Here is a 27,697-nt window from a genome sequence, read left to right as displayed (position 1 = left end):
GTGCCGTGTGAGTTACTCTGATTTATTTTGCAAAAGAGGATACTCCCTTAATTTTATCTAAGATTTGTTCTAATTAGAGTTTTAAAAAATGAGTTTTAAAATGAGTGAATCCAGATTTAAACTCAGGCTAAGCTCTGATACAGAATTACAAAAGGAACTATTGATTTAAACCAAAATCTAATAGATTTAATCAATATGAAGGTGCTCACTTACCCAAATTGAAATGAATAACAAAAATTATTCATTTCGTGGCTACAAAATTAAAAAAAAAAACAAAAAAAAAACATGCCATCAAAAAGTTAATAAAATATTACATTGTTTTATTGATAATGTTAGCTAAAAAAAAGTTAACATTCCATTTTCTGTTAGCCGGATAAGAAGTAAAAAATAAAAAAGTTGAAAGCTGAAAAATTAATTAAACATTACACTGCTTGCAACCTAACCTTAACAGTTAACAAATATTGTTTGCTAGCTGGCTGAAAGTTAACAAAACATTACATTTTTGCTAACTAATGATGGCTAAAAACGTTAAGACATTATATTGTTTGCTAGCTAAAAAGTTAAAATGTTATATTATTTGCTACTTAGTTAGAAAGTTAGCCAAGTTGACCTATTCATGATGGCTCAGCAGAGTAACTTTAATTTCTCCACCATTAAGGCAAACTTGTTGCCCAAATTAATGGAGCAACTGGATTATTTTCCTCAGTCCAAAAACAAAAAAAATAAAAGTAAAACCTCCTCATGTTTAAGTTTAAAAGTTTTCGTACAACAGAATAACATTTAATTTTGGTATTGAGTAAAAAAAAATATATATATGGGCTTAAATTTAATCTTTTTTTTAAATTTTAAGCTAATTTAAAAGATTGGTGCAACATAATTTAGAGTTAAGCCATGATTTAATTGGGTTTAAAAATGAATCATTGTTGGGGCAACTCAGCCTTCGCTGCCTACGTCGTGAGGTTTTGTGGTCCTCTCATTATCAGTGCTATTCAGTAAACCCACTTAGTAATCCAGGAGAAAAGATAGGACTGCCGACCACCCTCGACTATTAAGCCCTCCCGGTAGTAATAACCAAATCCAATAGAATTAAAATCCAGCCATAAATATAAAATACCAAGCTTGACCGTCTCCTGGATTCCTAATTAATTTTGCCACATAATTTCCCTTTAGATTTGGTCAGCGATACTTAATGTTACCGCTCACATTCACATTGTAATTAGTGTAAAATAAAAGGCGCTCCCATCTCTCATTCTTCCTCTGGTGGTTTCTCATCACAGCGAGTGATTTAAACCCAATGCACCGGCACTTCTAAGCAGCCATTTTTCAATTACACTGCCACCGTCCATATTGCTAAACTTCACCCAGGGCCGTAAAACCAACAGTGTTCTCCACACTGGAAGCAACACATAATGAGGACAGGAATGAATGAGCAGATGACTGCAATGCTTTTTGTTTTCCACGACCACCACTGTTGACCATCTCACCAATTACTGCTGCAACTTAGAATTATTTTAAGTATGGATCACTTTTGGGATTATTATTTCAGTCCAGATAAAAACCTCTTCTCCCTGAACTGATAGTGCAGAGGTAAAATGATTTGTGCAGAAGTGTAAGCGGCAGCTTTGAGTTGGGGGATTTGCTGTATACCTGCCTAAAAATAACCAGGGGTACAGAGAACAGTGTACACTCGCAGAACAAGGCTGCAGCTGATCATGTCATGAATGAGAAGTGTTGCTCAACCGCCCTCTGTAAGTGGAAAGCAAAAACAAGTTTTGTGGAAATGTAAGGTACAAGGGAGATTTATTTATGACTGTAAAACTCAGGCTTGTATAACAAGACACAGTTGTAGTTCCCTTTTGCTGCTCACAAAAAACATAATTATATAAAGTAGATTGTTTGAATACAAATAAAACAAATAAAAATAAAACTATTGAGCAGGGAGGAGTCCTGAGGATGAATTAAGCCTGCAGGAAGACACTACAGCAGCGGATACTTCTGTATCTCTTGCCAGGCACCTCACCTGATGTTCAGGGCTGATTTTAGAGTCTTTCCTGACCTGGACCGTGCACATTCCACGCCAGTTTGTGTTTCTGTCTCGTAAAATGTTAAAAAGCCAAGAGGTCGCCACAGGAATTTTGCATTCTCTGAGAAACACAGCCGCCTCTGAGTCCTCTTGAAGCGTGATGTCCAAGACAGATTCTCTTTGATGTCGATTCCCAGGAACCTAAAACCGCTCAACTGCTCCACCTCAGCTCCATCGATGTAGACGGGGGTGTGCGTCTTGCCCCTCGGTTTTAATTATTTTGTCTGTCACCTATTTTATCTGTCCTTTTATGTGTACCTTTATCCATTATTTCTCTTTTTTCTTAATTGTTTTATCTATTTTATCTGTTCTTTTATCCATTATTTTACTTTTACTTTCAGCCGTTTCTTTATTGTTATCCGTTTGTTGACTGATCTTGTTTTCATATTATTCTCCTGGTTCTTGCTGCTTTTACAAATATTCCATAGGGAAAAAATAGAATTATTACATTATTATGATTCTTGAAAATACATTTGTTCACTGACTTTGCTAATTCACTGCTTCCAACCCTGGATGTTGGGACGCCCCGAGGACTCCCAAGATAAATCTGAAGGATAAGAGACATTAAAGAAAAAGGAAATTGTTAGACACGATGTTTATTTTTGACTTTTCCTCAGTGTTCTTTTGTTTTGTGAACAACAGATACTCTCAGCTCTCAAAAGAAACAGTCTGCAGTCAAAATGTTTTTGGTTGAGCTGGAAAGTTTACTAATTTACGAAGTTGTTTACTAATTTGCAACAACAAATGCAGTTAGAGGGAAGCTCTTTAGGAAAATAAGCCATAATATTCATAAATCTGTTTTAAATGACTGTGTAATCAAAATCATGACATGGAGACTGCCATGTTTCTACAGTAGCCCAGAATGGACAAACCTCAGTGTTTCCTAGCCACTGTAGTTTCTCCTCCTCCTTCATCCTCCCGCACTTCATTTTGTGCGGTTACCTCAGCTGATGGAGCTCATCGCGGGTCAGATTTGGTTACAGGAATGAGAGGACGACTCGTGCCAAGCGAAATCCGGTTTTGTGAGCGCGGCTATACAGTCTGGCCATTTTTCTACGACATACTGCACAGTTCCAATTTCCAGCTCGTTGTTGTCCGCACAATGTGAGACGACAGTGTATGGGAGCAAATGAAGAAGAAGAAAAGTCCTATAAAAAGAGCATTTGCATTTTTATGACTCGCGCTATCTTGTCTGTCATTCTCCATGAAATCACTCTGACTTCTGCATTGTAACTTAATGACACACCAGGAGAAAATACAAGTGTTTATGAAACTGCTCAGACAGAAATATAACAGGAGGGTTTTTTTCCCCCCAGAAAAGTTCCTATGAGATCTTTATTCAGTTAATAATTCAGTGACAGAAACTTTTCCAGCTGCTGCTTGCACACACTTTTGTGTGGACAAAAAGTCGGTGCATAAAGTTTTGAAGCAATTTTCCATTCTGATGGCTTTACGGCATTGTCACAGAGTGTTTGCTTTTGCTCCAGTCATCTCTGATGATAATTAGACAATGTTCTTGGCACTGTGCTCACATCGCACACACAGCTCCTTGTGGGCCTTGCTTTTCCTGCGAATTACACTTCTTGGGAGTAGTTGTTGTGATTTCGGTTGTCTCTGTATGAAATAGCGCAGCCTGATCGGAGTGGGAGACAATTTAAAAGTTAAAGACAGGAGGGGATAGGGGAAGAATAAAACTCAAGACAGGAAACACACAGAGATTTAACTTTTAAATATCCCCTGTCTGCTCGCTAAGGTAAGGTTTCCATTATGAGCAGAACAGCTGCCAGAATTTGGACAGATTTTAAACATGCAATCTGAGTGTTTGTCTCGCAGCTCCGTGTCGCAAAAGGCCAAATTGCCTCTTACGGTGCATTTTTATATCAAAACAACTGTCTCGGTGAGTCACTGCAGCACGGAGCATTAGCTGTAGGTGAGGTATTTAGAGGGAGAACCTCTGCACAAACACAAAAGCAGCATCCCCTTATTTCCCTTTGAAGGCAGTCACAGGTGGAGGCAGCGTTTAAAAAGGAGGAGAGTATCTTCAGCAGGGCAGACCCGGAGCAGAGCCAAAACAACAGCCTGTGGAGCCGAGACAAGTACAGTTTTCTCCTCTTTCCTTTATTCTAATAGCGAGGTGAGGGCTGGACCGCCTCCAGGTGAGGGATGACTGACCGCAGCCGCTCATATGATGCAGCCTTTGGAGCTGAAAGCCGATCAGTGCCCATGTTTGTTGGTATTTTTTCTCGGTTTTCTGAAGACAATCCACCAAAACGTTGTTATTGTTACAGAGGTTTTCTCTGAACGGACTTATTCAGTAGTACACCTGCTTGTGTGCGTTAAGATATGTTTAAGTACAAGTTTCAACTCTAATTTAGGGTGGATTTTTTCTTTTTTTAATTTAGTTTGTTGTCTGTCTGACTGTCTGCATTTGTTTTTGCTATTATTGTGTTGTATAATTTGTCTTGTACTGTATTCTGTTCTCCATTTCCATTGAAAATACAGTCTCAATGGGTTTATCCAGAGATAATAAATATTTTTGCATTTAATAAATTAAATAAAGTCAAAGGGTACAAGCAGCCAGTCTCAGGTCAAACGAAGTAAGTAATGCTCAGTAAAGGTAATGCACTGACTATTGATTAGTACCTCATGCGGCCCCACTTCAAATAATTTTAAGGTTGAGAAATCATTGTAGTCATGGTTACAGAAAAACAATGTTGACTATTGGGAGAAAACAGGAAGTGAACAGCAGTGTCTCATGTTAAAATCTGGCTTTGTCACTTTACAGCAACCTGACCTCCTCTTCTACTCCTGTCATAATTTCAACGGCAGCGTCATGTCAACATACACGCGTTGTTTTGAAGCACTTGCTTAAACCTGATTCTGAATTTTTTCTCCTGTTACACAACTTTCCCTCTCTCAGAGTTCTTTCCTCTCTTGCCAATTTAACTTGGGTTTTTTTAAACTTTTTTTTTTTTTTTAGATTTTTTGCTGGAATATCTCAGCACAGAAACTTCTACATTTCAGTGGTTGTTGAAAAATTCTCACACTGCCTCTGGCTCTGTATGAAGGTCTCTGTCCAGCCTCGTCCTCTGTTCAGACCAACAGTGTAACAGCTCGGATATAATATTCTCTTGTCGAATATCTCACATCTCCTTGCACGCCTCTCACGTTGGTCATGGTCATTGGTCACACTGGTCAAGAATTACTGTAGTCAGTTCAAAGGAATAAACAATCCTTGAATAAATAAGTAAAAAAAAAATCCTTTTATTCATCATGGAGTGCGGAGAATTAAATGAGGAAAGAAGAAAATGTAGTCTGGTGTTATGGCAGCAGATACTTCTGTATCTCTTGCCAGACAGCAGCGGCTGGGGACAATATTGTCCATTTTGCCAGGCTTCACATTATCTGTTTGCACCAAAAGTAGTGCAGCCAATCAGCATCGTAGGAGGGGCTACTGGCAGCTACAGTCATGATTTTAGTTGTCACGGCAGCGTGAGGCATCCATGGAAGCAACTCGTCTCGAACAAACAATGGCGGCTCCTTTAGAGGTTAATGTAGATACAACGACAGCATCAGTTCTGTCAGAACTGGAGAGTATTTCTTCACTGAAGGAAGAACCAAGAACGGCATGAAGGCTTTTCTCGATGGAACAGATATGTTCATGCCTGCTCTTTTCCAAACCGTTGCAGATGTTCTGTGGAACAAACTTTGCTCACAGCATTAAAAAATTATAAAAAAAATACAAAGGCTCTTTCCAGAAGATTAGTGCGGTGACACGTTTTAATTAGAAATACATTTTGTTGAAACTATAACAAATTTCAGAGATATATATCTTAGAACCTGGACTAGTAAAACCGAAACAAGTGAATTCACATGGGGCAAGACCTCACAAAATTTCTTCTCACATTTGACTTTTTATCAGCTTATTAGCAACGGTCCAGTACACACATGAATGTTTCAGGCTCTGCCTTCATTGCGTGTCTTTAGCTCATGGCTGGAAGAACCCTCAAGGATTTCAAGATGGTATGAAGTAGTTCAAGACATTTTAAAGTACAAATTATAAAGATTTTAAGGAAACTTAGTATAAAGGCAATGAGTAGAGGTACTTTTTTATTTCTTTTTACAGGGAAACAAACCATCTACATGGCTTGGTACTATAGAGGTAAGTGAGAAAATTTGAGTAAATTTAGACCAAAATAAGTACATGCCAGTGATAATGGAACCAGCTTTGTAATTTCACATGTCATTCTTCCTCTGAGATCTGAGCCAGTCCACTGGGGAGAGTTTTGGGTCCCTGAGGCGTGACATGGAGGGCAAAATCCTGCTGGTCTGCACAATTTCAACAAAGCTCAGTGACACATCTGCACTCACAGCATTCACCTCGATTTCAATTATCCCACTTATCTAAATAACAAAAAAACGTTTCAGGCAAATGAACACATCGCTCATCTAAAGCTTCAGCACAATGAGAGGTTGCGCGGTTTATTCTTGAGTGTCACCATTAATGACATATTCATGTATGCTACACCCCTAGCAGAGGTTTTGATGCTTTGTCCACCAATCCACTAATGCCATCACTTCACTTAATTACCCTCAATTAAGACACTATAAAAGAATTGCAAAGAATTGCTAATGAACTAATTTGGAGACGTGGAAACATTCAAAAGGAGATCCTGGATCTAGGGCAATTAACCCCAGGCATGATAGATAAGCCTCTTCACTCCCTTATCCCCTCTCTTTATGTAGAGAGAAAATGTGAGCTTAAAGCAAAAATCCACCCTAAAATACTCGACAACTCAATCAATATTTGCAGAATATCTGCTCCGCTGACCATGAATAGGTGCACAAGCTTGTGCATTAGCTCATGCTTTCACATGTTGCTGCATGAGACTGATGAGAGATGTCAACCAGAAACTGTGTCCATTTACAATAAAATCGGCTTTGTTTGCTTCACTGCATCCACAGATTTTTGCCTCCTATAAGGCACATGTGACACAGCCAGTGTTGGGGGTAACGCACTACAAAGTGACTCGACTCAGATTACTTTTTTGTTGTAACAAGTGGCGTCATGTGTTATTTTTGCAATTCAAGCACTCCATTTATTTTGTTACCTTTTCAAATAAGCAGCTCACTACAGTTTTACAGATGACAGAAACTTCTGTCCATCTGATGAATTTAAATAAATTGCCAGCCTTCTTTTAGCTCTTGACCAGTATGTGGGGTGCAAAGGAAATAGTTGATATTCATGACTTCAGAGTTACCCTATAAGAAAGTTCTTTTTTCAGTAAAAGCAGATATGGCTCACAGCACATTCAATATAAATATAGTTTTTCACTGAATTTCAAAATAAAATATTCCACACGATAGCTATAAGCCTAATGGAAGTGACCACAAGCCAATGACAAAAACTTCTTTCACGTGTGTAAGTGAAAGACTTCAGCACCGGACAGCACCGATGCAGCCACAAGTATTAATCCAAGACATCCAAAATGCTACAACGACAAGAGATGCATTAATTTCAAATGCATAAACTGTGCATCGGTAATAATATTTCAGATAAAACAGCTATCACAATGTCAGAAATTAAATTAGTAATATTAAAAGTGCAAAAGCAGCGGTGTGTTATTTCAGCACCATGAACAGCGCCATGTTTTTTGCATTAAAAAGTGATTTGCTGGTATTCAAAGGGGCAGTTCATCCTCAAATCAAAAAATACATATTTTCTGTAGTGCTATTTATCCATCTAGATGGTTTTGCTGTGAGCTGCCAAGTTTTGAGATATCAGCCTGCTTTCTTTCGAATATAAACAGATTAAATGGTACTTGGCTCGTGGTGCTTAAAGCACCAAAAAGTACATTTGAAAAATTCAAAACCAGTGTCTCCTTCTGGAAGTCATAACCCAGTTACTCAAGATAAACCACAGACCCTGTTGTGAGCAGTTTCATGTGAGAAGTATTTTCTTTCTAGGAGAAAAGAAAGTAAAGAAAGAAGAAATAAAGCTCCTGCATGAAACTGCTCACAACAAGGTCTGTGATAATGAGTAGTCAGGTCATGATTTTTGGAAAGCGACACTAGTTTTGAATTTTTCAAATGCATCTTTTGGTGCTTTGAACGCCACAAGCCAAGTCCCATTATTCAGGAGATAAGGCAGATATCTCTACGGCTGATATCAACCAAACTCTGCAACTCACACTAAAACTATCTAGATGGATAAATGGCACTACAGACCAGAGGAAAATGCACATTGTTGAATTGGGGGTGAACTGTTAAGCAGCATAAGTGCTGACAGGCTGTTTTAAAAGCACAGATTTTATCAATAATTTGCTCAAACCTCAGTCAGACAAAGGATGAAATGTGAGACGGATTAAAGTAGCAGGGCAGCAGCCAATGACAGGAAGCCTCACAGCCACCTGATGTCAGCTTTCACAATCAAACCGCGTAATTACACCAAACAGGCCAACAAACTGCAGGTGGGGCCTTTTTTTTACCACATTAACTAGCAGACACGGCGGCCTGCAACACAAGCAACAGGCAGCAAGGCTGTCATCACAAATAATGAATCAGAATCAACTTACCAGTGATGTTTTCATCAGCAGCTGTCGGTTCAGATCCAGCAGCAGGACACTGTGACACAAGGAGGGTTGAGTTGTTAAGTTTATGAGCGGAGAGTCTTCTTCTTCTCCTGCTCCTTTAGCGCACCAGACTTCCCCAATTTAAGCCAAAACAGACAGAATATGGAGCTAATTTACACAGCACACAGTCAAAGAGAGGACATGCTGCACCTGCACTCGAGAGAGACATTTTTTTTGTTACTAAAGCAGCGAGAGCGGCTTTTAAAACTCCCGCAGTCAAAGTCAAGTTGCCTCGGAGGGGTGGGGTCCTATTAAGGGGGGACTAAAAGGGTGAAATAAACGACAACGCTGTGCTGTCTGCTGTAAAAGCAGACACAGGCATACTGTGAGTCTGACTTTTTATTTCTTGCCGCAATGAAGACACACAAACAAATATTATTTGAAGTATTCAACTAAACAACAAAAATTCAGGTTCAGACCCATGATGTCCGCTCTTATAGCCGTGGCCCTGAGGCAAATTATGGAGTGTTACCTGAAAGCAACACCATACCATAATAGTAAGGAATAAAAAAAGAGTTATTGTTTAAAATTTATTACAATAGTGGTGAAAAATATTTAACTGCCTCACAAGTTTAAAATTTATGCCACTGAGATTGAAAAACATTAAAGAATTTTCATTTGTTTGACAGTATGTTACCTTCAGGGAACACTGTACCATTGTGGAACAGCCTATAGGAGTGAATGTGTTTTCTCTGTGATGGCTGCAGGCTGTGGCTGGAAATGGAATATATGCAGCAGAAAACAAACAAACAAAAATAAACAATAAGCTAAAAGCTGCTAAAAGTTCTGTGAAGCTGAAAGTTGAGTAATTCTTTGTACAAGTGACACTTTTCACATTATTCATAGTCAACTAAAACAGAAAATTCTGATTAGTTAAGCTTGGAAGTTGACAACAATGTGTTTGGGGAAAAAAAAAACAAAGCTCAAGTGTCACCATAAAAAACAGAAAAACAAATGAATGCAGTGGCAAACATGTCAGGCTTTCCACCCATCCAGGGTGTGTCCATCATTGGGTTGGATAATGCTGAAGCTGTGGATCTGCCAATGCTAATGGCACTGCCAAACACAAAGACTAATAGCTCAGCAAAACATAGCGAGCGGCAGGCGGGTCACCAGACCCCAGTGAAACGTACTTCAAAACGCTGATGCAAACAGAACAGTCCCCTTCACTCGTTATCGTGCCAAACTGTACTGAGTACAAGGAAAATTAGCATACGGGGGGGGAAAGACTGAGCAACAACATCTAATTTTTGAAAACAAACACTCGTGACACGAAAAGAGGGGGACATTATCTGTCCGCGCTGGTTTGCAAGAGCTATTAATTAGCCTGCATGTGAAACCGTTGGGACGTGTTCGGCCTGTTCCCTGGATTACAGGTAAATCACCTTCCCCATCCTTTCTACTGATTTGTGCATATTGTACTTCCTCCGCTGCCTCCTTTCTCCTCTGCTTCTGTCTTATGTTCCCGCGGTCCTGCAGGGACAGAACTGTGGGATCAGCTCGGAGACTTTCAACACCTGATTAAGACAAACTGGTCCGACTCAAGTATTGTCACTTAGTGCTGAGCAGGTAGTGTACTTTGGGTTTATCAGACCTTTCTGTACTGACAAAATGTAAACTAAAAACACGAGGTGGAGCTGAAGTTATTAGAGATGCATTAATAGATGTTTTTGAACTAGTTGAAGGCAGAAAAGCTGATAACAATCAACACTTAATGGTTGCTGGTAAAACCTTTTAGGGTTCCACTTTAAAACCTTTGAGAGAGTTCTACCCAGAGCCCAACATGAAGGTTTAGACCTGGAACCATCTGCGACAGGTTCCACCCAGAATCCCCTATGAAAGGTACTATGCACAGCCCTTCTATGGTGTAATGGTCCCAACCAGAACATTTTCTGGGGGTTCTATACAGAACATTTCCACCTTCTAATGTTACTAACATTAACTCACCCAGGGAGTTCTACCGAGAACCTTTTTTTATTCCAATAGTTATGTTAAGAACATACCCAGAGGATTCAACCAAGAACCTTTTTATACTCCAATATGTAGAACACACTCAGGGGGTTCTAATGAGAACTTTTTTATATTCAAAGGCTTTTATCTAGAGCCCGCCCAGGGGGTTCTACTGAGAACCTTTATTATTCCAATGGTTTATCTTGAGCACACAGGGGTTCTACCAAAACCATAAATTCCAAGGGTTTTATCAAGAACCCATCAATGGGGTTCTGCAGAGAATAGATTTCATCTAGAGCCCACCCCAGGGATTCTACACACTCAGAGGGTTCTACAGAGAACCTGTTTATGTTCAAAGGATTTTTAGCGAGAACCCACCTAGCAGGTTCTACCGAGAACCCTTTCATATTCCAAGGATTTTATATGAAGCCCCACCCACGTGTTCTACCACAACCCTACATTCCAATGGTTTTATCAAGAACAAATCAAGGGGGTTCTACAGTAGGGATGCACGGATGCTGATACCAGCATCGGGTATCGGTCCGATATTGTCCTCACGTCCTCATAAAACTACTCCGATCACTCACACCCGATACCACGTCATGAAAAGTAGCAGCTCCATACTAGTTAACATCTAAAGAACCAACAGGATGCAGAGTTCAAGACGTTTGCTGATGCTTACCTTATTTTTTTGGTCGTGTCGTCATCATCATCGAGAGACTCGCTGTCCTCAACATCATCCTCTAATGACAGCAGAGACTTTGGAAACTGTCCGTAAAATCCCACGTAAGTCCATGTAAAACTGAGATAAACACAGAGTCCACCTGCAGACCGCAGCCAGCCGCTGTCCATGAAGTCCCGGCGGATGTAAACTAGTTGAATGTCTCGGCAAATTAATCCGAAGACGAAGAAAAAAACACCGCCGCCCCTTTCTTCGTGATAAACTGCTACAACTTCTCTTTGTGAACTTATTCTTCACTAAAACGTCCTGACAGCTCAGGACACGCAACTTCACTCTTTAGGATTCACAGCGGGGTCAACAAAACTGTTGCACACATGGCCCCACACTCATACCTGTCCCCCCCCAAACAATGACAGGTAGGAACTAATTATCTCTTCGACAAGAGGGACATGAAGAAGAAACTTAAATACTACACGTGTAAATGTGTCATTAAAATACTGGTTAAAATGCTGCAAATGATAATGAAATAATTATCATATATACCACTATTTATAATAGTAAACTTAATTCTGCAAGTCCATAATAATGTGAAATTATTATACTGAAATATATCACATACACAGTAAACTGCACAGCTTAATAAGAAACACAAAATCAGTAAAGTAACTTACTGCAAATAACCTAAAAATGTAACGTGTACAGTTACCATGGTTACATTTGTGGCATGAAACAACAACGATTTGTTACATTTAAAGTGAAAATAAGACATGTTTTAAAAGTTATTGTAAGAACATTAATGGCATTATTAAGTACTTGTATTGTACTCGTACTTGTACTTGGTCTGAAAAAAGTGGTATCGGTGCATCCCTATTCTACAGAGAACCTTTTTATATTCTACAGATTTTATCTAGAGCCCACATCTTGGGTTCTGCTGAGAACCTTTTATCATTCCAAGGGGTTTTTTTTATCTTGAACACACTCAGGGTTCTACTGAGAATCTTTTTATATTCAAAAGAATTTAACAAAGTCAGGAGGTTTTACAGAGAACCTTTTTAGATTCTAAGGGTTTTATCTAGAACCCATCCAGGAGGTTCTACCAAGAACCCTTTCATAATATGGTACAAAGAACCCTTGAAAGAGTTCTTCAAGGAACAATCTTTTAAGAACTCTTTCTTTAAATAAGTTTTCTTCAGAAGCAAATAGTTGTGGTTCTTTCTAAGAGTGTAGGGTTAAATGGTTGACCTGTTTTAAATGCAGATTTCTCACATTTTTCCAGGATCATCTTCACCTCCTCGTTTCTTATTTTTCACCAAGCGATCAAAGGATGAACCTCGATACGTCTGCTCTATCCTCCCCAGCTCGCGGGGCTCCGGGAGACTTTGCAAAGAAATCCACGGTGGAGAGTTTGCTTCAAGACAACAGGAGGATTATTTCATCCTTCTGTTTAATAAAGTGGGACTTTGGGTTTCCTCAACGGCGAGTTAAAGTCCCTCAGCAGCTGTTCACATTGATTGACAAACCATTGATCGATGAGCGCTCTGTAAACTGAGGCGGGTGCTGACAATGAAGAACACTTTGTAGTCCACAAACAAAAGGTAAAAGGAGAAACACCACTTAGTCTCAAACATGAGCTGAATCAATGAATGCACTTAAGGCCTGTAACCTGTTGCACTTTTACTCTCTGGCATAAATTGAGGTGATTTATTGCTGCATTTTAACCACACTTGAATATGCCATTATGTCATTTATTTTAACCAATATTATTATTACTATACATTATTATTTTAGATACAACCCAGATAACTCACTTACTATAATGTTGCATGATTGTATATGTGACAATTTGACCTTCAACCACTTCTTAGATAACAAAGTTTTTTTGTTTGCTTGTTTGTTTTTGAACATTCATTTGTTTGTTTGTTTATTAATATTCTGGGGGGCTTTTATGCCTCTAATATAAAGGACAGGAAAGTGGGGGAATGACGTGCAGCAAACGGCCACGTGCACTTTCTACTTGTGTTACAAGCAAAAATATGCATTTGCAACTCACCTTTTTTCAAACATCAGTGTAGCTCTTGACTAATGTATAACATACTGTGAGCCGCAATCAAATTTCTTACTTATTCAATTGTCCGATAAAAGAAAACAGATGTTAAAAAAATTACAACCAAGGGTTAGGGTTAGAAAAATGATCCCTGTTTACGTTAAGCATGTTTTTCCGGTGCGTTTCAAGGTGTTATGCTATGCATTTTGATTTGCCTCTTGCTTTTCTTTGTCATGGTTGTGCAGTTTACTAAGTGTGCAGGTATGGGACGTTTGGCAGGTGTAGAAAACAAAGTGACAAGTAGGTATACAGACTGGATCACACATGATGAGATAATTAAAGGCTAACTCGTACGCAGCAACAGATAGGACTGGAGCTAAATATACAGATTACAGCTGTGACAGGTTGCAACTGGAGCACGCCACAGCCTTGGCAGTTCCCTGCAGCCGTAAAAGAAAAATACATTAACGCTCTGTTTTATATAATGTACTCTGATGTATTTGCCATTTACAGGATGGCGCATTAGATGCCTTGTTGTTCAGCGTCTCTCTCTTGCTTTGGCAGCAGTGAGTCCATTAAAAAACTGATTTTTCTTGACTAATTATGACACACTCAGATTGTCCTTTGAGGCTCTCCTGTTCATCAGCATTACACAGGTGCGCATGCAACACGTGATCCGCCCATGGCCATTAAGGTGCTTGTTTACAGTGTAATGACACACATATGAGCAATGAGCAGCATGTGTGCACATACTGTGAGTCATGTTGTGAAAAGGAACAGCTATAGCGTGTGGTGGGTGTTTTGACTGTCACCCAACACGTTTGTTGGCTCTGATGATCAGATGGGATTTAGTTATGAGAACAGACGAGCCTCTTTGTGGCACTAATAACATATCGCCCTACCTGGAGCATTTGTGCCAGTCTTTAATGCATTCACTGCAAAAATAACCTGTTTTAACTATAAAAAAGTTAGTGTGTGGGATGCTTTAAATGCGCAATGTGTACATTCACATCAACATAATGATAAAAGACAGTTTTATGAGGTTGTGAAGCATTATGGGATCATTCACCAAACTCACATGGCAGCCATTTTCAGGTTGTAATTAATTAACTAAATTTAAGTGGGTAGAGACAGAAGTATGCTAACCTTCATCATGTTTCAGTGTTTTTATTATTGTGAAAAAACATAATTTAATCTTAAACTGAATTAAAAATGCGCAGCAAGTTTTCATTGTGTTTTCTTAAATCTACAAAAAAAAAAAAGGTCTCAAGCAATGCATACTGGGAAGTATATGCTCATCGTGTGTCCTTAGAAACTTGATCTAACAGGTCGATTGTACACCGTAATTTCACATTTAAATTTAGCGAAAAATTATCATTTTCCAACAGAAAAGCACGTCAACTCAGTCAAAAAAGGTGCTTACATTGGGTCATGAGGTTCATTTTTAATTGATTGACGTCAATGTGAATTTAAATGCACAGTCATCTAAAATTAGACGGGAGAAAAAAAAATACTATACGTCCAAGAAATAACTTTTATGCCTCAGAATGAACCTGCTTAGTGTCGTCACCACGTGTCTGACTGGAGGAATTAAATGTGTTACAATTGGCCCCTGGTCTCCCCTACTAGAAAGTTTAAGTTTAATTTACTTGAATAAATAAAACAAGTATGTTTAATTAAGTTACTAGAAAAAGATATAATTCCTCCAAGTTCCTGTATGATTTTTACAACGGAGTTTAAAATATATAAAACTGTGTGACATCTGTCATCAGATGAGAACAGCCTCTCTTCTGTCTTTTTCTTTTTGTTTTGTTTTTATTGTCCTCACAGCACCTTTGTATGCAATCTCTCCGCATTTCAGCCTCCAATTTATATTTCTCACTTGCTACACGAGCCACATTGTTAAATAATTCAAGTACATTATGTATGTGTTTCCCAAACCACTGCCACTTGATACATTTTAATTGACAGCCAAGGTTCAGGATGGCACCACTCAAACTGCGCCTAATGGTTCCTTTTTCACGAATCTGAAAACAAATAAAAGTCTTAACCGTGATGGGATGAAATCTGGAGTGATAGCAGCGCAAGAAGAGAGGTGGGGGAGTTGTGTTCTTTCGTGGGGGAGCATATTCATTAAAATAAAGTTGGTGTTACCTGTCCATCAGCGTGGTGGGAGGACCTGGAGGAAGAGTGTATAAAACTAGCTTTAACTTTAAAGACGTAGACACAAATACATCCAAAAAGTATTGTGTTATTGCAAATACTTCATCATACTCATCAAATGTGTTCAAAATAAAATTAAATAATTGATAAAAATATGAAAATATGAAAATATATTCTGTAAAAACTGATGTTAGGAAATTTTAAGTTATAGTAAACATGGGCCAGATCTTAAGAGAGTGAGAATTTTAGTTTAAAACATTCAAAAATGAACTAAAATGATGAATAAAATGTGAATATTTGACATTATATATTGTGTTGCAGAGATATTTACTGAAGTTAGCGACAAAATGCAACAGTGAGACTGTAGCGTCCGGTCTGCCGGGATGAATGAAACACACACACACACAATTAAACTTTATTTATACAACAGAAAACACTTATGTTTTTTTGAAGTTATAAATCTGTTTTTCTACTATAACTCTGGCCAAATAAATCGGATTGGGTTGAATCGTGTGACTCCACAGAATAATACTGACTTCTGTGATAAAGCAGAAAAGGTTTGTGTTGCAACTGTCCCCCCTTAAACTTTTGTCCCTGCTCCCCCCTACCCAAACACAAGCTCTTAACATATGTTGTTACAAATTACATGTTAGTTTGTTCTCAGCAAAATACAAATTGTGAAATAATTAAAAGTAATTAAACACGTACAATTGAAATACAGCCTGTTTCTGTGGGCAGACAGCAGATCTGTTAAGACACACACACACACACACACACACACACACACACACACACACACACACACACACACACAGCAGGTCTTTTGAGATTATTCCCCCAGTAGATGTCAGTAAAACATTCCCATCCTCTGTTTATTTTCCATAACAATCTCATTGGCTCTGTGGCAGGTTAAAAAAAGTAAATACTAAATAATGTCAAATCACATTAAGCCTTTAATACCAGCAGACCCTGTTTCCAAATGGCAAAGTTGCAATAAATCAGACAGGAATTCTCCTTTCAAACAAGATTTAAGCGGCTAAATCTCAATAAGTGCCAGTCAGTTATGATAAAAGGAGTCATTCGGCTTCAGCAGCTGTCCTCAGACTTCAGAGGGAGAGGAGGGAGAGCAGCTCAGGCCACGCAATGTATACAGCTGTGACGAAGAGCAGGACTTCTTGTTGAGACGATCAACAGGCTCCCTGCGGGGACCGAGTTCATGTGCGGGGGGAAAAAACAGGGGAACAAACCATGAGATGTAATACACGAATTTAAATCCCTCTTTTGTCTACTTTTAATTGTTCCCATTTGGAATCAATAGCAAGAAATTAAGTGGAACTGTTTAGTGGTTTGCTCCAAGATATTCAGAAACCGATTTGTCTCCTTCCCCTCTGTTTGACTGGAAATATCACATTTAAAGACTTGAGTTTGGCGTGTTTGCATCGTGCTTTTTGGATGGCAGGCAATGAAAAATAGAAAGTGGTCGAAATATCAGATCTTTCGGGAGCTGAAATCTGCCTTTCCCCGCCTTCTCTCCAAATGTGCGCTCTCCTCGGTGCTGAAAACCAGAAACTCTGCGTAAAAGCTGTATAATTCTGCATTTTTTTTTTCTTTCTGAATGGAAGCCATATCCGCAGGCAAAATCTTTTTCTTCTCCAAACAAGTAAAATAAAATGAATGAAATCGCGTTTAAATCATTCAACTGCATTTCATAAATCTTAAAAAAGTGAAGGCGCCAAGTCCTAATCGGCTAAATGAGCTGATTTCCTTCCAGTATTTGACGCATACGTGTGATTCTGCTGGCCTGGGGTTTAATTGGTGTATTGACGAATAATAAAATAATTAAATTTAAAGGCTTTGGGCGATTTTTGTATTTTAAATGACGTGTTGCTGCGCTTGTGGTTGGAGCTCAGCCTTATTTCCCAGATTCTAAAAGGCAAATAACGACTCATTATCGTCAAAGAAATGCCAGCCTACTTCTTGTAGCGCTCTCCCTCTCTCTCTCTTTCCACACACACACACACACACACACACACACACACACACACACACACACACACACACACAAAATCTCTCTCTCTCCCTCTCTCTCTCTCTCACACACACACACTTTCTCCCCTCTACCTCCCCCCACTTTCTCCCGTGTGCAGCCGAGGCGCTTTCCGTCTCCAAAGCCTGTCTCCAGAAGCATGTCCTCAGACATGCAGCCACGGTGCGATGAAGCGGACCAAGAGACGCCACCAGCGTGACAGCATGAAAGCAGGTAAGACGACACCTGAATGATCTTTTCTCCCCCGTATGAACTGAAGCCTCTTTTCTCCGATGAAAACCAAAAGGAGTCGGTATTTTTCCCCTCGAACAGGTTCACCTGAGATAGAGCGCTCGTTCCTGCTGCAGGTTTCATGAAGCTGTGTTGCTCAAGGACACTCCGACAGGACAGAGGGGGACTAGTTGTTGCCAGGAATCGAACCTGAGACTTTTCAGATACGGGACTGACCCTCTGTAACACACGTCGACACCTGTAATCACGATCCTCCAGCGCGTAAAATTCCGAAATATGGAGCTCGATCATTACAGTCATTGTCTGAGTGGTTTCTGTAGACGATTTCAGACATTTCAAAGTTATTTTTAAGAAAAGGCAAGAAAATCCTGCAACTTTATTTTCAGGAAGATTAAACTCAGGTCTGTGTGACTGTTTTGAAAGATTTGGTGCCATGTAATCAGCTCAAATATCGCGCAGAAAACACGTCTGCCAAAATCTACTGCTGGGGACAACGAAATGTTTTACGCTTCATCCACAGCTGCTTGTGCCATATGGCGCATCTTGGAGAGCAGAACTTAATTTATGGTTTATTTCACGAAACCCCAACTGAAACTGTCTCAGTGTCAAATCACACTGTAGTGTCGTTTTAAGTCCAGCACCAGTTTTATTTTCCCAAGCAAATACACCCTACAGCAGATTGCGCACTGTCTCGTCAAATATCCGCACCGTTAACCTGCATTTCTCATGATTTTCTCAACAGTTTTTCTTTAAACGAGTTTTTCCACTTACGTTTTGATTATTTACCTAAATAAATGACAAACTGTTGACCAGTAATGTGCGTTCATGGCACTCTTATGCGCTTTGGATTCATTCATTCCTCCTGCTTTCATATCACCGCTGGGTTCTCCACAGTTCTCCTCCTTTAATATTTTATCTGTGCTAAAAAACCCCACGTCTAATCATCCACACACAGAGCAGAGATGCAGATCTGCGTGAGTCTATATTTGCCCAGCAGCCTCCACGATTCGATTCTTAATTTCAGCGTGTTTGATCGCAGCAGCAGCAGCAGGATGAAAAAAAAAATACGTATTTTATGCCGCCATTTGATTCCTGTGTTTTTAGATCAATAAAATAACCAGTCCAGCACCAAGTGGAGCTGTTCTGTATGCGCTGAGATCTGAATGAGAGGTGATTTCGCGTCGCAGCCGCAGCAGACGTGCGTAAAAGCGCAACGCAGGAAACTGAACCGACTTGAGACGGCAGGTTGGTGTCGGACCGTGTGACCGTGGGTCTCATGCTGTAGTTGAGCTGTTTTACGCGCACCGGATCTCCCAAATCATGCTCCGAATGACGCGCAGTGAGCTTGTTGCCCTTTAATCCACCAGAGGACGATTTCCAAAAGGTAACGCTGCAATTTAACAACCTGCTTTTCTTTTGCATATAATCATTTTAAGCTGCACATCCTTTTTTTTTTTTTTTTTTAAGAATCAGGATTATAATTAGAGTTGGAGCGATTTAGTCGTGTCGGTGTGAATGAAGAGGGGAGCCAGATGGGTTAACTAGTGCAGTGGGACGGGGGCTAGTTTGGGATCATTTGACTCCACTCTGGCTTTAATAAAGGAGGAAAGGGAGTAAATCTTTGAGAAGGAAAATCAGTTAACTCCGAGGCTTTGACGCTGTTTTTAAATATAGAAAAACCCTGATTCTTTGGTCTTTTCTGCGCTGGAACAGAGACAAACGATGGTCTCTATTAGCCTCATTATTGGCAAGAATTCGAGGACTTAAAGATGAGGTAGAATACATTTTATTTTTGATTATTATTCGCTGGATTTCATATTTTATCCTGGGTTATTTAATGGATGTTTACAGTCCTGCAGATACAGTTACCATACAGTTCACCTGTGGCACCAACCTGTGCAGAGATTTGATTTAGGCTTTTTTTTCTGCAGTTGTGAGTTATGAGTGAGTGCTGAGGCTTGACCTTGATTAAGTCGCTGGTGGTAAATTGTTTTTTGTTTGAAGAGGTGTCAGCTGATAAAAAAAAAAGGACCACTGTCTCCTTCAGTATCTGTTACTGTCTGATCCTGCAGGTCGATGCTGTTTTTTTTTTTTTTGTTCTTGCACATTCATGCAGATCTGCAGTTAGGGATTTGATTTGGTGTCTTGGCAAAAACAGCAGAGAATTTGCATTTTGCTTCTGTCTGGAATCCATTAGAAAGTTGCCATCAGTTTGAAACAGCACTGCAGGGGAGGTGCAGACTTGAGTCCATATTTGTATGTGCAGAGTGTGTGTCCAGTCAATATCAAACAGATCACAGCTCCTATTTGTAAAAATAATAATAATAATTAGCTTCCTTTTCTAAAAATGGTCATTTTCTGGTGGATGCTTGATCATGTCTGTGTGCCCTCAGTTACAACTCTTGAACCAAAGATATTTCTGACACAGGATCCATCTGTTTACCTGTAGATAAAGAGTTTTGACAGCCTATTATGTTTCCATAGAAAACACAATTTATATGGCCACAGAAAAAAAAAACCCTTGAGGTTTCATAAATCACTCGATACAATCACAGCCTCTTAGCAGCAGTGAAGAACAATTTCTTCAGATGGGATTAAATGCATCGAATAGCTCAGAGCAAAAATAATAAGCATTTAATGATTCCATTTATCTGTCTGAATGCTCATATTTGTATTGTATATTGATTATACAACTGGTAAAGCAATTTCTTTCAATAGTGCTATCTTGTAACTACTTAAGGGGATATTTTGGACTATTTTGAAGTGGGGCTGTATGAGGTACTTATTCAAAGTCAGTGTATTAGCTACAGTATATTGTAGACTGCATGTCTCCAGTTTGGAGGAGCAGCAGGAGTGTCAGTGTAGGAAGCTAAGCGATGTCCTGTTCTATGGAGAGGGTCAGCAACATTTTAGCCACCTAAAATAATCAATATTGGTTTAAATGTACACTATATTTAGATTTTTTTCACTGCTTTACTTTGCTGTCAGACAGGAATCGTCTGTAATATAAGACAAAACTTATCCTCTCCAAACCAACCAAACTCCATAGGTAAAATCACTAATTTTACCTCACAAAACACGGGAGCTGTTGTCTACCGCTGCCTCGATCTGTTTAGATTGTTCATGTTATTGTGAGGTTTTGGTGAATCCAAACTACCCTTTTAAAAAACATAAGTAACACAAAGAACACAAAAACAACAAATCAAGGAAGCAACAACTCCTGTATTCTGCAAGGTAAAATGACTGATTTTGCTGATGGAGGTCGGTTGGTTTAGAGGGAGTGATATTTTGCCGATGTAGCAGTTGTTTCCTTTCAGAAAAAGGCTGTCCGAAGGCAAAGTGGTGAAAATATTCTAAATATAGCCTACACTTAAAGTGATTCTTTTTTTAGTTTAACTTTTTAAAAAAAAATAAAATAATTTGAACTATCCCTTTAAACAATGGCTATTTCACTGTACTACCCATGTCTTTTATTTTCATGTAGGCTGCTACAAAGTGCTGTGACACTTAATGGATTAATCAATTGGTTGTCAACTGTAAAAATAAATCGGCAGCTATTTTGATAACAGACCATTTTTTAAGAAAAAATATACAAATTCTCTGATTTCAGCCTCTCAGATATGAATATTTTCTGGTTTATTTACTCTTCTATGACAGCAAAAGTGAATCTCTTTGGGTTGTGGACAAAACAAGACATTTGAGGACGTCCCCTTGGGCTTTGGGAAACACTGATCAACATTTTTCACAGTTTTCTGACATTTTATGGACCAAACAACTGAGCGATTAATCAATAAAATGATCAACAGCTTAGTCAATAATGTAAATGATCATTAGTTGCAGCCTGACTTCCTATGTCCTCTATACCAACTTGCACTTCCTCAGTATTATTACACAATATAAATTTAAATGTCCTTACTTTCCTTTATCTTATCTTAATGACTGAAAGAGCACTTTAACAACCTTCTACATCCACTGAGAATATTAAGATCTGCTCCACCAATCTTACCCATGTGTTGCATCACCGCTCTAGTCTCTCTGCAGAAGTTTGCAGAAGTTTCTCGGACTTGTTGCTCTTCCATTTCCACTCATCATCCTCTTTGACATCCCGATGTTGATGGATGAGGTTTGGATGCACCATGACTGAACGGTTATTTGATGGGTTTTCCAATTTCTGCCGTCCCTCTGAGGTTTACCGAGGTCAAGCGTGCGGCTTCGTCTTTTTTTTTTTTTTTTTTTAAGCGTCCTTCCCTAAATCTATTGATATTACATTAGAGATGCTGATGTTATAGACTGTGCATAATTTTTACTGGAGGTGTCAGTGTGCATGAGTGTGATAGCAAATGATGATGTGCATTTATTCGCTTGGCCGGCGGTTCTGCATGAATATTGCCTATTGGCATGTTGGTTAATGCAGATGAGAATAAAATGACACGTGTGGGAGCATATTTATTAATGTCTGTCATACTGCATCCCATTTCCATGTTTTAAAGGAACAATTCAGCTTTAAAGGGACAGTTCATACCCAAATCTAAAATACAGTTTTTTTTCCTATCAATACATGTAAACAGTTTTGGTGTGAGTGGCAGAGTTTTGGAGATGTCTGCCTTCTCTCCAGTATAATGGGACTAAATGACAATCAGGTTGTGGTGGTCAGCGCGCCAAAAAAAGCCTCAACACTGATGACAAAAATGAGTCTGGCAGAAAGGGTTTCCTGCCAGAAACTAATTTCTGGTAGAAAGACAGAAATCTTTCTGGCAGTTTTGATTTTTTCAAATATGTTTTTTGTGCTGTTGGGCTATCTTATAGAGCAGAAGGGGCTTTCTGGCAGAAAGTGTTGAAGGCTAACTTCTCAAATGTGCAACTTATACGCTACATGCGCAGCACCAAACAGAGGACAACGTGAGTGTCCATCTGGGGAACATACTGGTGCATTTTCCCAGGGGTTGGTGGAGAGTAAAAACAGAGCTAAAAGAAGAGAAAGAAACACAACGTCAAGTGAGTCATAATGTTGCTCAATTTCTGATAGATGTGTAAACATTTAAATGCTTTTGCCCTCAGACGGCCTTTTCTGACTCTGCTCTCTTTAAACCAACCAAAGTCCACAGATGAAGTCAGTAATTTTACTTTATGTTGTTTGTGTGACTATACTTTTAAAACACTGAAGTCACACTAACAAAACAATCAGGATCAGGGCGTCTTCAAGGGGTCTTTCAGGTCATGGACCCCTTAGCAGATATAGGGACAGAGCAGGGACCCCTAAGACATATACTGCATTGAACTGTATTGCACTTTCACCACTGATTTCTGAGGTGGAGGGTTTGTTAGTCTCTTGCTTTTTTTTTTTTAGCAAATAAGTTGATTATTTTTTTTATTTCATAACCTCTGAGGACCTCCTCTGTGTTCCAGACCTGCTGTTGAAGACCCTTGATCTAAATGGAAAAAAGCACTTCAGACCAGAGGAAAAAATATGCATTTGATGAACTGCCCCTTTAAGAACCAAACTGATTTTTGCAGTTGCATCTAAAAGTGCTGCTTATATTGCCCCCGGTGGTGAAAATAAGACATGGACAGTATTTCTTTTTTTTTTTTCTTTCATGGATGTGAACCAACACTGTGCTTTATAAGAGCCGAATGTGTTTGCACACACACACACACACGCAAGACAAAATATGACTCTGTCTTGGTCCTACTCACACGGAGGACAGAGAGGGGAGGAGAGACTGAAGGAGGAGGCTCATGCCAATGCTCCTACCTACCATGAATGCACATTGCTCACATCTTCCTAAATCTGTGTTCCTGGCAGCGGTGGAAACAGTGTTAGAGGCGAGGCTGCTTTTGTAAAAAGTTAAATTTAGCCAGTGGGGTGCCTCATTCCATGGACATAAGCTTCTCGGTTGTAGAACGGCTGCACAGTGCACATTAGTGAATCTGTGTAGCTGGCGCACACAGAAAGGAATGTCTAATTATCACGCTTTCAACCGCAGAAGGCTCCTCTATTTGCACTGAGCTCCTGCTCTAATCGCTTTCTTTTTCTGCCATTACACACTTATTTATTTTATTTTTACGCAATTAAAATGTTATTTTTGCTTCTAAGTGGATGGGGAAGTCCACGCAGCGTCGGACGGGTGTTGAAGGAAGCTGTAATTGAGCTGAAACAGGAGATAATGTGTGGAAATCTTGTGAAAAGAAATTCTATGAAGGGGTTTTTACGTAACGGTGAACGTGCAGCATACGAGTGACACGGTATACGTGACAGGATGTATTTGACTTATATCTAAATATGGTTTCATAAGCTTAAATGTCAATGTAGTAAAATCTATCCAGATTTTCGCATGCTGATATCTTCAGCTGGTGGGACAAACGGCTAGTGTACCCTTTCACTGTGCTTCTTATCAGATGCTGAGTGATTGCAGAGCTTTACAATATGAAGTGCCACTAAACCACAGCACGAAGTGGCATTGATTGGAAAGGATGGGAGGAGGGAGATTCCTCCTTAAGGTCATTATCTAGCAGACAGAGAGAGTTAGGCGAAATAAACCAGTGTAATTGCATTTGTAACAAAAGACATGGAATCAATGGACTAAGCACTACTTACAGCATTGTGTCAGCATATTTCATCAACATACAAATGGATTCAGTGACCCTGTAATTGCTCATAAAGTCTCTTCTATGAAATCAGTTCAGTAGTTCCCTGACGTCTGTGGTCTGCGTGGACCCATTTCATGTGAGTCAGAACGCCTCTGACAACCTGAATACTGATGTCCGTACTGTAGCACGCGTTGAGAGAATTTGACGTGTGGACGACATGAAAGCGATGTTTTTCACCCCGGTGTTTACAGTGTTGAGCTACAGTATGATTTACTGTCAGTCTCTTGATCCAAAACTCAAGTAGTGCAGAGTCTGGAAAATGTGTTTACTTTTCAGCCTGAGTAAAGGCAGCAGCGGTGGTCACTCATTATTCAGGGCTCACAATTTATTTTATCATTAAACCTGCATTATTTATTTATTTTAGTCTATAAAATCCCAAAAGATTGCAAACAAAAATGCTCATCAGCATTTCCTAAAGTGACGTCTTCAAATTTTTGCTTTTGTCCAGCTGACAGTCCAAAACCCAAAGACTCTTCATTTATCATCATAAAGGACAAAGAAAAGTAAAAAAAAATGTAAGAGGGTGGAACCAGCACATTTCTGCATGAAAAAGACTGAAATGGTCAATTGATTATCAAAAACTTTGGAAAAATATCTTGCTCTTTGGCTGCTAAAAGCTCCACTATGTTCATAAGCAGTTTACTTTTGGCATAACTGAGCCAAAGTTACATAATAACGTTTAGGTACAATGCAATTCAAGGGGGGGGAGTAACTTGTTACAAGGTAACGGTGGTCAGTAGTATTAATAACACCTATCAACGATAATGGGTGCAATGATAGATAAAAACTTGATGGTTATCACCAAAATAATAAAGCTATGTCTACATTAATAAGCTAATTAAAGCAGGTATTTAAGAGTAACATGAGTTCCCTTGCAACTAATTATTTTTACCTGCAGTGATTGTTAAAGTGTGGAAATTATTTTTTAGAGTAGCAACTAGTAAGTGCAACCAATTAAACAGACTAGGGTCAATATATATAATAAACAGTCTTAAAATGACTGCACCCTGTGCACTGCTTTTTGGCTCCATCATGCATTATTGTTATATTCTTGTAGTGTGACATAGTGTGCCAATATGTCATTACACTTCTTGTACAACATATGTGTGTTTCAAGAGGAGTGACATACAGCTAGGACCAATAATGAATGCATAATGCATCTGAATAAAAGAAAGAAATGACTCTTCAGGTGGGCAAAGTGCTCCCGCTCTTAACCAAAGCAGGTCACCATGGTGATACTGAATTGCATAAAAGGAGAATTAAGATTTGTTTATATGTTGAAGGCAGTGAATAGTGAAGAACACTGACATTTAACCCAGGTTTTCAAAACACAGTAAAAAAGTCACTTTCTATCCTTCAACACTTTTGTTGTGCACAAAACAGAGGAACGTTTTCTGTCTGAATAAAGATTGTCCGGTGCAGTGCTCTCTTTTACACCCAGTTTTGTTTGTCCCCATATCATGCCAGCATTATAGAGCCATACATTTCAGTCATTGTGAAAATCTGAACAGCAGCCCAGTTGCGACGGCAGCAGCGGTTGTAGTTGTGCTCCCCTCAAAGTCTCAGGAGACGCCTTTGAATGTGCTCTGCTTCCAGAAGCCTCAGGTGTTCCTCAGTCTTGCCGCTCATCCAGCAGTAATGTCGGGCGGCCGTTCCCCCGCTCTTAATTACTCCAAGCCTCAGTACAAGATAATTCCAGCCGGCTACTTCAAGCTCTGGCTCTGCCGTTATCGTTGGCTCCATAAAACATTCAGTGTGCCCGTCTGCTCTCATTGGACCTTGGCAGCGAGGGGTTATTGGAACTGCCAGCAGGCCTAATTCCTCCATGATGGGAGATTGTAAGACAGGAGAGCAAAATATAAAGTAGATCCAGCTTCTTTTCTGACCTAGAAAGGTAACATTTCAAATAGTTGATAGTGATGTGAACAAAAAGAAAGTAGTAATGAGATTTTGGTGATTACTTTTCCGCTCCGATTTCCGTGCTGCAGCTCTAGCGGCAGGGGGAAAGAGCCCAAGCTGGTGTCACAAGTTCTTGTAAACGGCGCCAGCATGACAGGGAGCCGTAATATCTCACTGTGCTGCTGCAGATGCTGCTTGTGTGGGTGGGTTTGAAGTAGCCCTGTGTGACTTTTTCTACTCTTGGGCCAGGAGCACTAACAAGCAATTAGCCAACAGGAAGAGCACTTGGTATTTCAGGGCTCAAAATCCAAGCTTACAAAGTCTGAGACTGCTCTTTTTCGGGGGGTTTTGACAGGAGGCTCTGCTTGTTCCAGGAAGAAAAAGCCACTGCGGAGATAAAAAATGGCTTAAAATAATTTAGACAGACAAACAAGGCCGAGGGGAACATTTGACCATTTTTGTTTTTAAAAAGGAAGCAGAAAATGTCCAAACACCAGACATGGACACGACCTTGAATATACCACTGAGAGTTTGTAGATTTACCACAAATTCCTCTACAGTATGTGTGATGCATTAGAATCAGAGGCGTTAATCCATTCACTTTTCAGCGCAAGTCAATGAGCTGCTGGCAGCCGACTTTTATTTGAATAGGCAATAAAAGTCAAACTGTACTCCTGCAGGTATTGCTGTCCTAATTATAGACTGCCTGAGGCTGATAAACAGGAATAATGGCCAAATGGAGGCACCATGTACTTGACATCAATAATGAATCATTGCACCGTCGTCATTGTCAGTCTGTTGTTCTTCCTGGAGACAGTTTGTTGGTCTGTCCATCCAGCGCAGTGTCATGGCAGACGAACTAAGCTATAAAGAGCGACCTAGTTTCAGCAGTTAAATTACTTTGTTGGGTTTAATCAACCAAAGTATTTGTTTAGCTTTCGGCAACAAAACTGTTCTGTTGTGGCTCTGCTATGTGGGTGTGGCTATTTACACCCCAGGTGCAAATAGCATTGTTGGATATGGACGCCAGCCTGCTTTTTTCGTGCCATTACACCCAGATGTAAATAGCCACATTGGTTTTTCCACTCTGGGTGCAAACAACCAACACCTGGAAAGCTAATGACTTTCTCATCAACCTCAGTTGCACTTTTTGTTTAGTGCTAAATAGTGAGTTTTAGCATGCTAACACAAGAAAGTGAGCACAGTAAACATTATACCTATGAAACACCAGTATGTTGGCTCTGAAATTGTGAGCATGTTGCTATGCTAGCAATAGCATTTAACTCACAGGACCTTAGTACAGCCTAGGTATGGCTCC

The 27,697-nt window shown here is 39.6% G+C and overlaps 1 protein-coding gene across 1 annotated transcript in view; it reads left to right on the top strand.

Moving 5' to 3' along the window:
* The first annotated feature begins 17,697 nt into the window (after positions 1-17,697).
* Positions 17,698-27,697, top strand: part of chrm2a (cholinergic receptor, muscarinic 2a) — a 92,998-nt gene continuing 82,998 nt past the window's right edge. Inside the window, exon 1 of the mRNA XM_084710860.1 lies at positions 17,698-17,814. The gene's annotated coding sequence lies outside the window, so the exon portion shown is untranslated. The remainder of the gene's footprint in view (positions 17,815-27,697) is intronic.

Source organism: Lutjanus erythropterus, chromosome 22 (genome assembly GCF_056507025.1).
Source record: "Lutjanus erythropterus isolate fLutEry1 chromosome 22, fLutEry1.hap2, whole genome shotgun sequence".
NCBI classification, from domain to species: domain Eukaryota; kingdom Metazoa; phylum Chordata; class Actinopteri; order Lutjaniformes; family Lutjanidae; genus Lutjanus; species Lutjanus erythropterus.
Note: the sequence above shows the minus strand (reverse complement) of the source record. Positions and strands in the feature narration are given on the sequence as shown.